Consider the following 9,069-nt stretch of genomic DNA (forward strand, 5'->3'; position numbering starts at 1 on the left):
CCTACTGTGCTTCAAGCACACAAACATTGTTTGGCAACACTTGGACTTTGCATCAGACTGAACAGTCAAGTCTTGGTCCAGCTGTCTGACCCAGGCAAGTCACTTGGCCTCCTAAAGCCTTGGTTTCCTCATCTCTTTCAATCACGATAACAACAGTACTTACCTCCTGGGATAATGTGAGGATTCAATTATATGATACACAGAAAATGTCTCAACGGTCCAGAAGAGTTTAGTATTTGAAAAATAACAGCCACTTCTATTTTTAGCACTGTGCCTGGTGCAAAAATATTGCAGATAAAGACAGTAGCTGTTTTACTCCTTTATAAGTCAGAAAAGAATTTTAATGCCCCCAGAATTCAGACCCATCCCTTTGACTCAGCAGCTTAGGTTCAGATGCCATAGTCTTTGGGGCTGTGAATGGCTTATGTGCAGGCAAGTCCTATTTTCAAAAGTTGCCTTGACTTGTCTGTGTTTCTATAAAGTAGCTGCCTCCAATTTGTAAAATTCCATCTGTGCTTCCCACCTCAGTCCCGTTCTCTAGACAGCCTTTCCTGCATTTCCTAAGAAAAGGCACCCTACCAGGGAGTAGGTAACTAAACCTTGTTTCGGGGCACTAAACTCTTCTTTTTAAATATTTATTTGTATCTATTAGACTGTGCCGGGTCTTAGTTGCAGCATGCGGTATCTTTGATCTTTGTTGTGGCATGTGAACTCTTAGTTGTGGTGTGTGGGATTTAGCTCCCTGATCAGGGATTGAACCTAGGCCTCTTGTTTTGGGAGCTTGGCATCTTAGCCACTGGACCACCAAGGAAGTCCTGACACTTAATCTTTGGAACTCAACCTGCAACTTTGATCCAGTTGAGATCCTCTGATAGAGCATGACAGCAAGAATTACTTCAAGAATTCCTTAATCCTAAATCCTTTTGGTAAACAAAGCATTGGGTAATTTATCACTCATTCCTCCAAAAATGTCCTGTTGACAGTGGCATGGGAATGTCATTTTACCTAACAGGTCTCTTTTACTTCCTCTAAAGGACTGATGTTACTTGCCACTGCCTCATCTCACACTCACCAAATTCCATTTTAAAATCTCATACATGGCAACGTTCCAATGTGAGAACTATGTATACGCCACAGTGAGAAACAGGACCTCTGATCTCCATAGTTTCCATGTTCTTAGTCCCTCTGGTGGCTTCCCTGGTGGCTCAGAGGGTAAAGCGTCTGTCTGCAATGCAGGAGACCCAGGTTCGATCCCTGGGAAGATCCCCTGGAGAAGGAAATGGCAACTCACTCCAGCACTCTTGCCTGGAAAATCCCATGGACAGAGGAGCCTGGTAGGCAACCGTCCATGGGATCGCAAAGAGTTGGACACAACAGCAATTTCACTTCACTTCAGTCCCTCTGGAAGAGGTGGGCTGGGCTGCATTCAGGTTCCACCACTCAGAGTCAGTTTCTCTGGATCAGTTACTTCTCTGAAACTGTTTCATTTGTAAAATGAGCAGTCTTGCAGGACTTCATTCATTCAACCATTCTACAAACATTATTCTACCAGAAAGGAGAAACATAGGCAAGGTTTCTGTCCTGCAAAGCAGTCCAGCTAGGGCACCAGATATGGAACAAAGAGTCTCAGTCCAGGCTGTGTAGGTGGAACTGCCACAGTGATGGTGTGGGTGGGGGAATTCTGGGGAGTTCTGAGGATGAGTGTCACCTACTGCTCTCCAGGTGCAATGCAGGGAACGCCCTAAACTCCGGAATTGCTGAGTGAGGAGTCATCAGAGAATGTGGGAAGGTAGGGGACCAAAGGAGAAGGCAATGGCACCCCACTCCAGTACTCTTGTCTGGAAAATCCCATGGGCAGAGGAGCCTGGTGGGCTACAGTCCATGGGGCCGCTAGGAGTCGGACACGACTGAGCAACTTCACTTTCATTTTTCACTTTCATGCATAGGAGAATGAAATGGCAACCCACTCCAGTGTTTATGCCTGGAGAATCCCAGGGGCAGCGGAGCCTGGTGGGCTGCCGTCTATGGGGGTTGCACAGAGTCAGACACAAATGAAGCGACTTAGCATCAGCAGCAGCAGGAGACCAAGGGCACTCAGATCTATCACTGTTCTCTGGGGTTTAGTGGCAGTTTCTCTGAGAGCCAGTTTACTAGGAAGTTGATTAGGAAGGGCACTTGGGATCAACACCTAGGGAGGAAGATGGGGAGAGGGAGGGGGAAGTTGGGTTCCTGAAAGTCCTCAGCCTACCACTCAGCAAGCTGTGAAGTTGACAGGATTCCGCAGAATTGTCCCAAGTTGGGTTGCAGAGGTTGGAGCTTGATACTCCAGCATGAACCAGGCACTAGAAGTGGTCTGGCCTCAAGAAGGGGACATGGACTTCCCTGGTGATCCAGTGGTTAAGAATCCGCCTGCCAATGCAGGGGACACCAGTTCAATCCCTGGTCTGGGAAGAGCCCACATGCCCTGGAGCAACTATGATTGAGCCTGGGCTCCACAAGAAAAGCCACTGCAGTGAGAAGCTCGTGCCCTGCAACTAGAGAGTAACTCTCGCTCGCCGCAACTAGAGAAAGCTCATGCACAGCAATGAGGACCCAGAGCAACCAAAAATAAAAAATAAGTAAATAAATATACAAAAATTAAAAAATAAAAGTGGCATGACCTTAAGCCTCTGTCTCTACTTGAAAGCCTTCTCTCTACATCCTTCCCTTTTCTCGTCCCCTCCCACCCCAAAAAAATAGATTTGAGAAGAGAAACCTAGCCTACTGAACGTTTAGGAAGGAAAGAGATTTAAACTGAGATCTGGAGAATGAGTAGAAATCAACTAGAGAGAGAGGAGAGAGGGAAGGAGGAACTTTTTGAGCCAAGGGAAGGGCATAAGCAAAGGTCCAGTGGTAAGGGGAGAGGGGCAAGGGGGTGGCAGGGAGGGAGTGCCTCCTATTCAGGATAACTGAAAATAATTGAGCAGGGGTTGGTGGACTGGAGGTCGTTCTGATTCTGCCATCTACCTGAAAGTTAAGTAAACCATCTAAACCTCAGTTTCTATGTGAATAGGATGACACAGGATACCTTTCTTTAAATCACTGGTGATTTACTACATACTATCTCCTGGATCATGCTCTTAAAAATTTCTATCTCTGCATCTTACTGATAATTAAATACATATGCTTAGAGCTCCCTCTTTGGAATGACTGCTTGGTATTCCATTTACCTTAATTTACTTAACCATTCCCCTTACTTTCTTTGGGACTGGAATGAAAACTGACCTTTCCCAGTCCTGTGGACACTGATGAGTTTTCCAAATTTGCTGGCATATTGAGTGCAGCACCTTCACAGCATCATCTTTCAGGATTTGAAATAGCTCAACTGGAATTCCATCACCTCCTCTAGTTTTGTTCATAGTGATGCTTCCTAAGGCCCACTTGACTTCGCACTCCAGGATGTCTGGCTTTAGGTGAGTGATCACACCATCGTGATTATCTTGGTCGTGAAGATCTTTTTTGTACAGTTCTTCTGTGTATTCTTGCCACCTCTTCTTAATATCTTCTGCTTCTGTTAGGTCCATACCATTTCTGTCCTTTATTGTGCCCATCTTTGCATGAAATGCTCTCTTGGTATCTCGAATTTTCTTGAAGAAATCTCTAGTCTTTCCCATTCTATTGATTTCCTCTATTTCTTTGCATTGATCGCTGAGGAAGGCTTTCATATCTCTCCTTGCTATTCTTTGGAACTCTACATTCAAATGGGTATATCTTTCCTTTTCTCCTTTGCTTTTCGCTTCTCTTCTTTTCACAGCTATTGGTAAGGCCGCCTCAGACAGCCATTTTGCTTTTTTGTATTTCTTTTTCTTGGGGATGGCCTTGATCCCTGTCTCCTGTACAATGTCATGAACTTGAAGTTCATAGTTCATCAGGCACTCTGTCTATCAGATCTAATCCTTTGAATCTATTTCTCACTTCCACTATATAATGATAAGGGATTTGATTTAAGTCATACCTGAATGGTTTAGTGGTTTTCCCTACTTTCTTCAATATAAGTCTGAATTTGGCAATAAGGAGTTCATGATTTGGGCCACAGTCAGCTCCTGGTCTTGTTTTTGCTGACTGTATAGAGCTTCTCCATCTTTGGCTGCAAAGAATATAATCAATCTGATTTCGGTGTTGACCATCTGGTGATGTCCACGTGTAGAGTCTTCTTTTGTGCTGTTGGAAGAGTGTGTTTGCTATGACCAGAGGGTTCTCTTGGCAAAACTCTATTAGCCTTTGCCCTGCTTCTTTCTGTACTCCAAGCCCAAATTTGGAAAACACAGCAGTGGCCACAGGACTGGAAAATTCAGTCTTCATTCCAATCCCAAAGAAAGGCAATGCCAAAGGATACTCAAACTACCACACAATTGCATTCATCTCACATGCTAGTAAAGTAATGCTCAAAATTCTCCAAGCCAGGCTTCAACAGTATGTGAACCGTGAACTTCCAGATGTTCAAGCAGTATTTAGAAAAGGCAGAGGAACCAGAGATCAAGTCGCCAACGTCCACTGGATCATCAAAAAAGCAAGAGAGTTCCAGAAAAGCATCTATTTCTGCTTTATTGACTATGCCAAAGCCTTTGACTATGTGGATCACAATAAACTGTGGAAAATAGCAGACCACCTGATCTGTCTCTTGAAAAATCTGTATGCAGGTCAGGAAGCAACAGTTAGAACCGGACATAGAACAAAAGTCTGGTTCCAATTAGGGAAAGGAGTATGTCAAGGCTGTATATTGTCACCCTGCTTATTTAACTTATATGCAGAGTACATCATGAGAAACACTGGGCTGGAAGAAGCACAAGCTGGAATCAAGATTGCTGGGAGAAATATCAATAACCTTGATATGCAGATGACACCACCCTTATGGCAGAAAGCAAAGATTTTAAAAGAATCTTGATGAAATTGAAAGAGGTGAGTGAAAAAGTTGACTTAAAACTCAACATTCAGAAAACTAAGATCATGGCATCTGCTCCCATTACCTCATGGCAAATAGATGGGGAAACAGTGGAAACAGTGTCAGACTTTATTTTGGGGGGCTCCAAAATCACTGCAGATGGTGACTGCAGACATGAAATTAAAAGATGCTTACTCCTTGGAAGAAAAGCTATGACCAGCCTAGACAGCATACTAAAAAGCAGAGACATTACTTTGCCAACAAAGATCCATCTAGTCAAAGCTATGGTTTTTCCAGTTGTCATGTATGGATGCTGCTGCTGCTGCTAAGTCACTTCAGTCATGTCCGACTCTGTGTGACCCCATAGATGAAAGCCCACCAGGCTCCCCCATCCCTGGGATTCTCCAGGCAAGAACACTAGAGTGGGTTGCCATTTCCTTCTCCAATGTGTGAAAGTCAAAAGTGAAAGTGAAGTCGCTCAGTCATGTCCGACCCTTAGAGACCCCATGGACTGCAGCCTACCAGGCTCCTCCATCCAAGGGATTTTCTAGGCTAGAGTTGGACTATAAAGAAAGTTGAGCGCTGAAAAATTGATGCTTTTGAACTGTGGTCTTGGAGAAGACCCTTGAGAGTCCTTTGGACTGCAAGGAGATACAAGCAGTCAATCCTAAAGGAAATAAGTCCCGAATATTCATTGGAAGGACTGATGCTGAAGCTGAAACTCCAATACTTTGGCCACCTGATGAGAAGAACCGACTCACTGGAAAAAAACCCTGGTTTTGGGAACGACTGAAGGTGGAAAGAGAAGGGGACAATAGAGGATGAGATGGTTGGATGGCATCACCAACTCAATGGACGTGAGTCTGGGTAAACTCCAGGAGTTGGTGATGGCCAAGGAGGCCTGGAGTGCTGCAGTCTATGGGGTCGCAAAGAGTCGGACACGACTGAGTGACTGAACTGAACTGATTCCCCTTTCTGATGATATTGTTATTTCTAGTGATTTTTTAAAAGTCAATTTGATTGGAAGTCTAGTGTACCTCCAAGGCAGCAGTGTACAACTCTATTTTGATAAACATATACAATCTTTTAAATTTTATTTATTTTTAATTGAAGGATAATTGCTTTACAATACTGTGTTGGTTTGCACCAAACTATATACAATCTTGTAGTCACAATCGAGATGTAGAACAGTTCCATTACTCCAAAAGTCTCCCTAGTGCATTTTTGTACATAATCATCTCCTTCAATCATCCCCAGATCCTGGCAACCACTGATTTGCTTTCTGTTGCTTTTCCAAAATGTCGTCCAAATGAAATCTTACAGGATGCAGCCTTTGAGCCTGTTGCTCTCACTAGGCACAATGCATTTTAGATTCATCCATATTGTTATGTATATCAGTGTTTGGTTTGTTTTTATTTCTGAGTTATATTCCATGATACAGATATACCACAGTTAGTTAATATCCATCACCAGTTGGAAGACATTGAGTCATTTGTAGTTGGGGCACTTGTGAATAAATCTGCTATTATTGCGTACTGGGTTTTGTGTGGACATCAGTTTTTATTTCTCTTGAGTAAACAACCATTGTTGTTGTTCAGTCAATAAATCGTGTCTGACTTTTTGCTGCTCCATGGACTGCAGCACACTAAGCTTCCCTGTCGTTCACTATCTCCTGGAGTTTGCTCAAACTCATGTCCATTGAGTCAGGGATGTCATCCAACCATATCATCCTCTGATGCCCCCTTCTCCTCCTGCCCTCAATTTTTCCCAACTTCAGGGTGATTTTCAATGAGTTGGCTCTTCACATCTGGTGGTTAAAGTACTGGAGCTTCAGCTTCAGCATCAGTCCTTCCAATGAATATTCAGGGTTGATTTCCTTTCGGACTGACTGGTTGGATCTCCCTGTTGTCCAAGAGACTCTCAAGAGTCTTTTCCAACACTACAGTTCAAAAGGCTCAATTTTTGGTGCTCAGCCTTCTTGGTGGTCCAACTCTCACATCCATACATGATTACTGGAAAAACCATAGTTTTGACTATACAGACCTTTGTCAGCAAAGTAATGTCTCTGCTTTTTAAAACTCTGGCTAGGTTTGTTATAGCTTTTCTCCCAAGAATCAAGTGTCTTTTAATTTCATGGTTACAGTCCCCAACTGCAGTGATTTAGGAGCCCAACACTGTTTCTGTTTTTTCCCCATATTTGCCATGAAATGATGGGACTGGATGCCATGAATTTAGTTTTCTGAATGTTGAGCTTTAAGCCAGCTTTTTCACTCTCCTCTTTCATCTTCATCAAGAGGCTCTTTAATTTCTTTTTGCTTTCTGCCATTTGGTCGGTATCATTTGCACATCTGAGGTGACTGATATTTCTTCCAGCAATCTTGATTCCAGCTTACGAAATTTTAATCTTTTGAGTAAGCATCTAGGATTGGGACTACTGGGCTGTATGGTAAGAGCAAAGTGATGTTTGGCCTAATAAGTAGTTGCCAAACTGATTTCCAAAGTCACTATACCACTTTGTTCTTCTACCAGCAGTATATGCAAACTCATCAGCATTTGGTATTATCATTGTTAGTTGTTTTTATTTCAGCCATTTCCATAGGTGTATAGAGATGTTTATCTACTGCAAACAGTGTGACAATGAATATTCTTATACAAATATCCTTTGTAATCAGGTATAACTGTAAGATATACTCTTAGAACTAGAATTGAAGGGTCAAAGAATGTGAAAGTTTGATTATGTATTGCCCAAAAGACTTCCGAGAAGGTGGGGCCAGTTTACTTGCCTGCAAGCTAGGTATGGCAATACTTGTTTCCCCACATCCTTATCAACACAGCGTATTACCCAATATCCTTACATTTTTAAATGAAATTTTACTTTAGATAATTGCTCCATGAGTATCTCTCTCATAGGGCTGTTGGTGAGAACTTAAAGCTCTTCGAGAAGTGCCTGCCACAGAGTGGCAATGCATGTTAATAGTTATTAAAGATTACTACTATTAATCACTATCATTTGCCTCTCTCTCTGAGTTCTCATTAGTATAGTCACAAATATGTTTCTCTGAAGAGCTCAAACATTCTACCTTTGGAGTTAGTTAATCTTTATAAATCTCTTCAGGTGCTTGCTAGGATTTCAGGCACTGTGGGTATTAGAGAATAGGAAAGTGTGACCCAATAGGACCTTTCTAAGGTTACAGAACATATCTATGTCCCATGATGTCAAAATGAATCGAGTATGGAACAGGATTCCTCTAGGTTGCAATAAGTGTCAAGCTTTTTCTGCCTGCCACCCACTTCAAGAAATAACAGCAGGAACCAGAACACAAAATAGACCCGAAACAAAAGTTTCAAAAACAATATGTCTATGCCTTCTAGTCATCCCAATTCCATTTCATTGAAAATATGTTCATTAGATTATACTAATAGATTTCAAAATCTATTGCTGGGTTAAGACTAGTGATTAAGGGGCACTCTTCTAGGTCATAAATGTTGATCTTCCTGGCTATATAACTGGAATCATAGAACCTCACACTCAGTTTTGGGTACATTATGTCCATGTTTCTTTCTTTCTTTTTTCTTTTTTTTTTCGTTTCCTTGGAATGCTGGAGCTTATTTATCATCAATCATCTTCACAACTAGTTCTTGGAATCCTTATGTGCACTGTCCAGTATTAAGCGCCAGTGGGGAGAACAGGTATTAAAGAGCAAGAGGCCTCTCCACCATTTGCTGGTGATCTTGGTTATGCCTCTTCAGTCTTTAAACAGTTTCCTGACAGCTCAGTAGGTAAAGAATCTGCCTGCAATGCAGGAGACCCCGGTTTGATTCCTGGGTTGGGAAGATCTGCTGAAGAAGGGATAGGCTACCAACTCCAGTATTCTTGGGCTTCCCTGGTGGCTCAGATGGTAAAGAATCTACCTGCAATGCAGGAGAGCTAGGTTCCATCCCTGGGTTGGGAAGATTCCCTGGAGAAGGGAAAGGCTACCCACTCCAGTATTCTGGCCTGGAGAATTCCATAGACTGTATAGTCAATGGGGTCACAAAGGGTCTGACACGACTGACCGACCTTCACTTCACTCTTTTGTGGAGTACTCATAAGAGAAATCAATGTCAATGCATGTAAAAAGCTTAGAAGAATGTCAGGAGCATTGTAA

The sequence above is a fragment of the Moschus berezovskii genome, chromosome 27 (assembly GCF_049115385.1).
Source record: "Moschus berezovskii isolate FMDL1 chromosome 27, NW_MosBer_1.0, whole genome shotgun sequence".
In the NCBI taxonomy this organism is placed as follows: Eukaryota; Metazoa; Chordata; class Mammalia; order Artiodactyla; family Moschidae; genus Moschus; species Moschus berezovskii.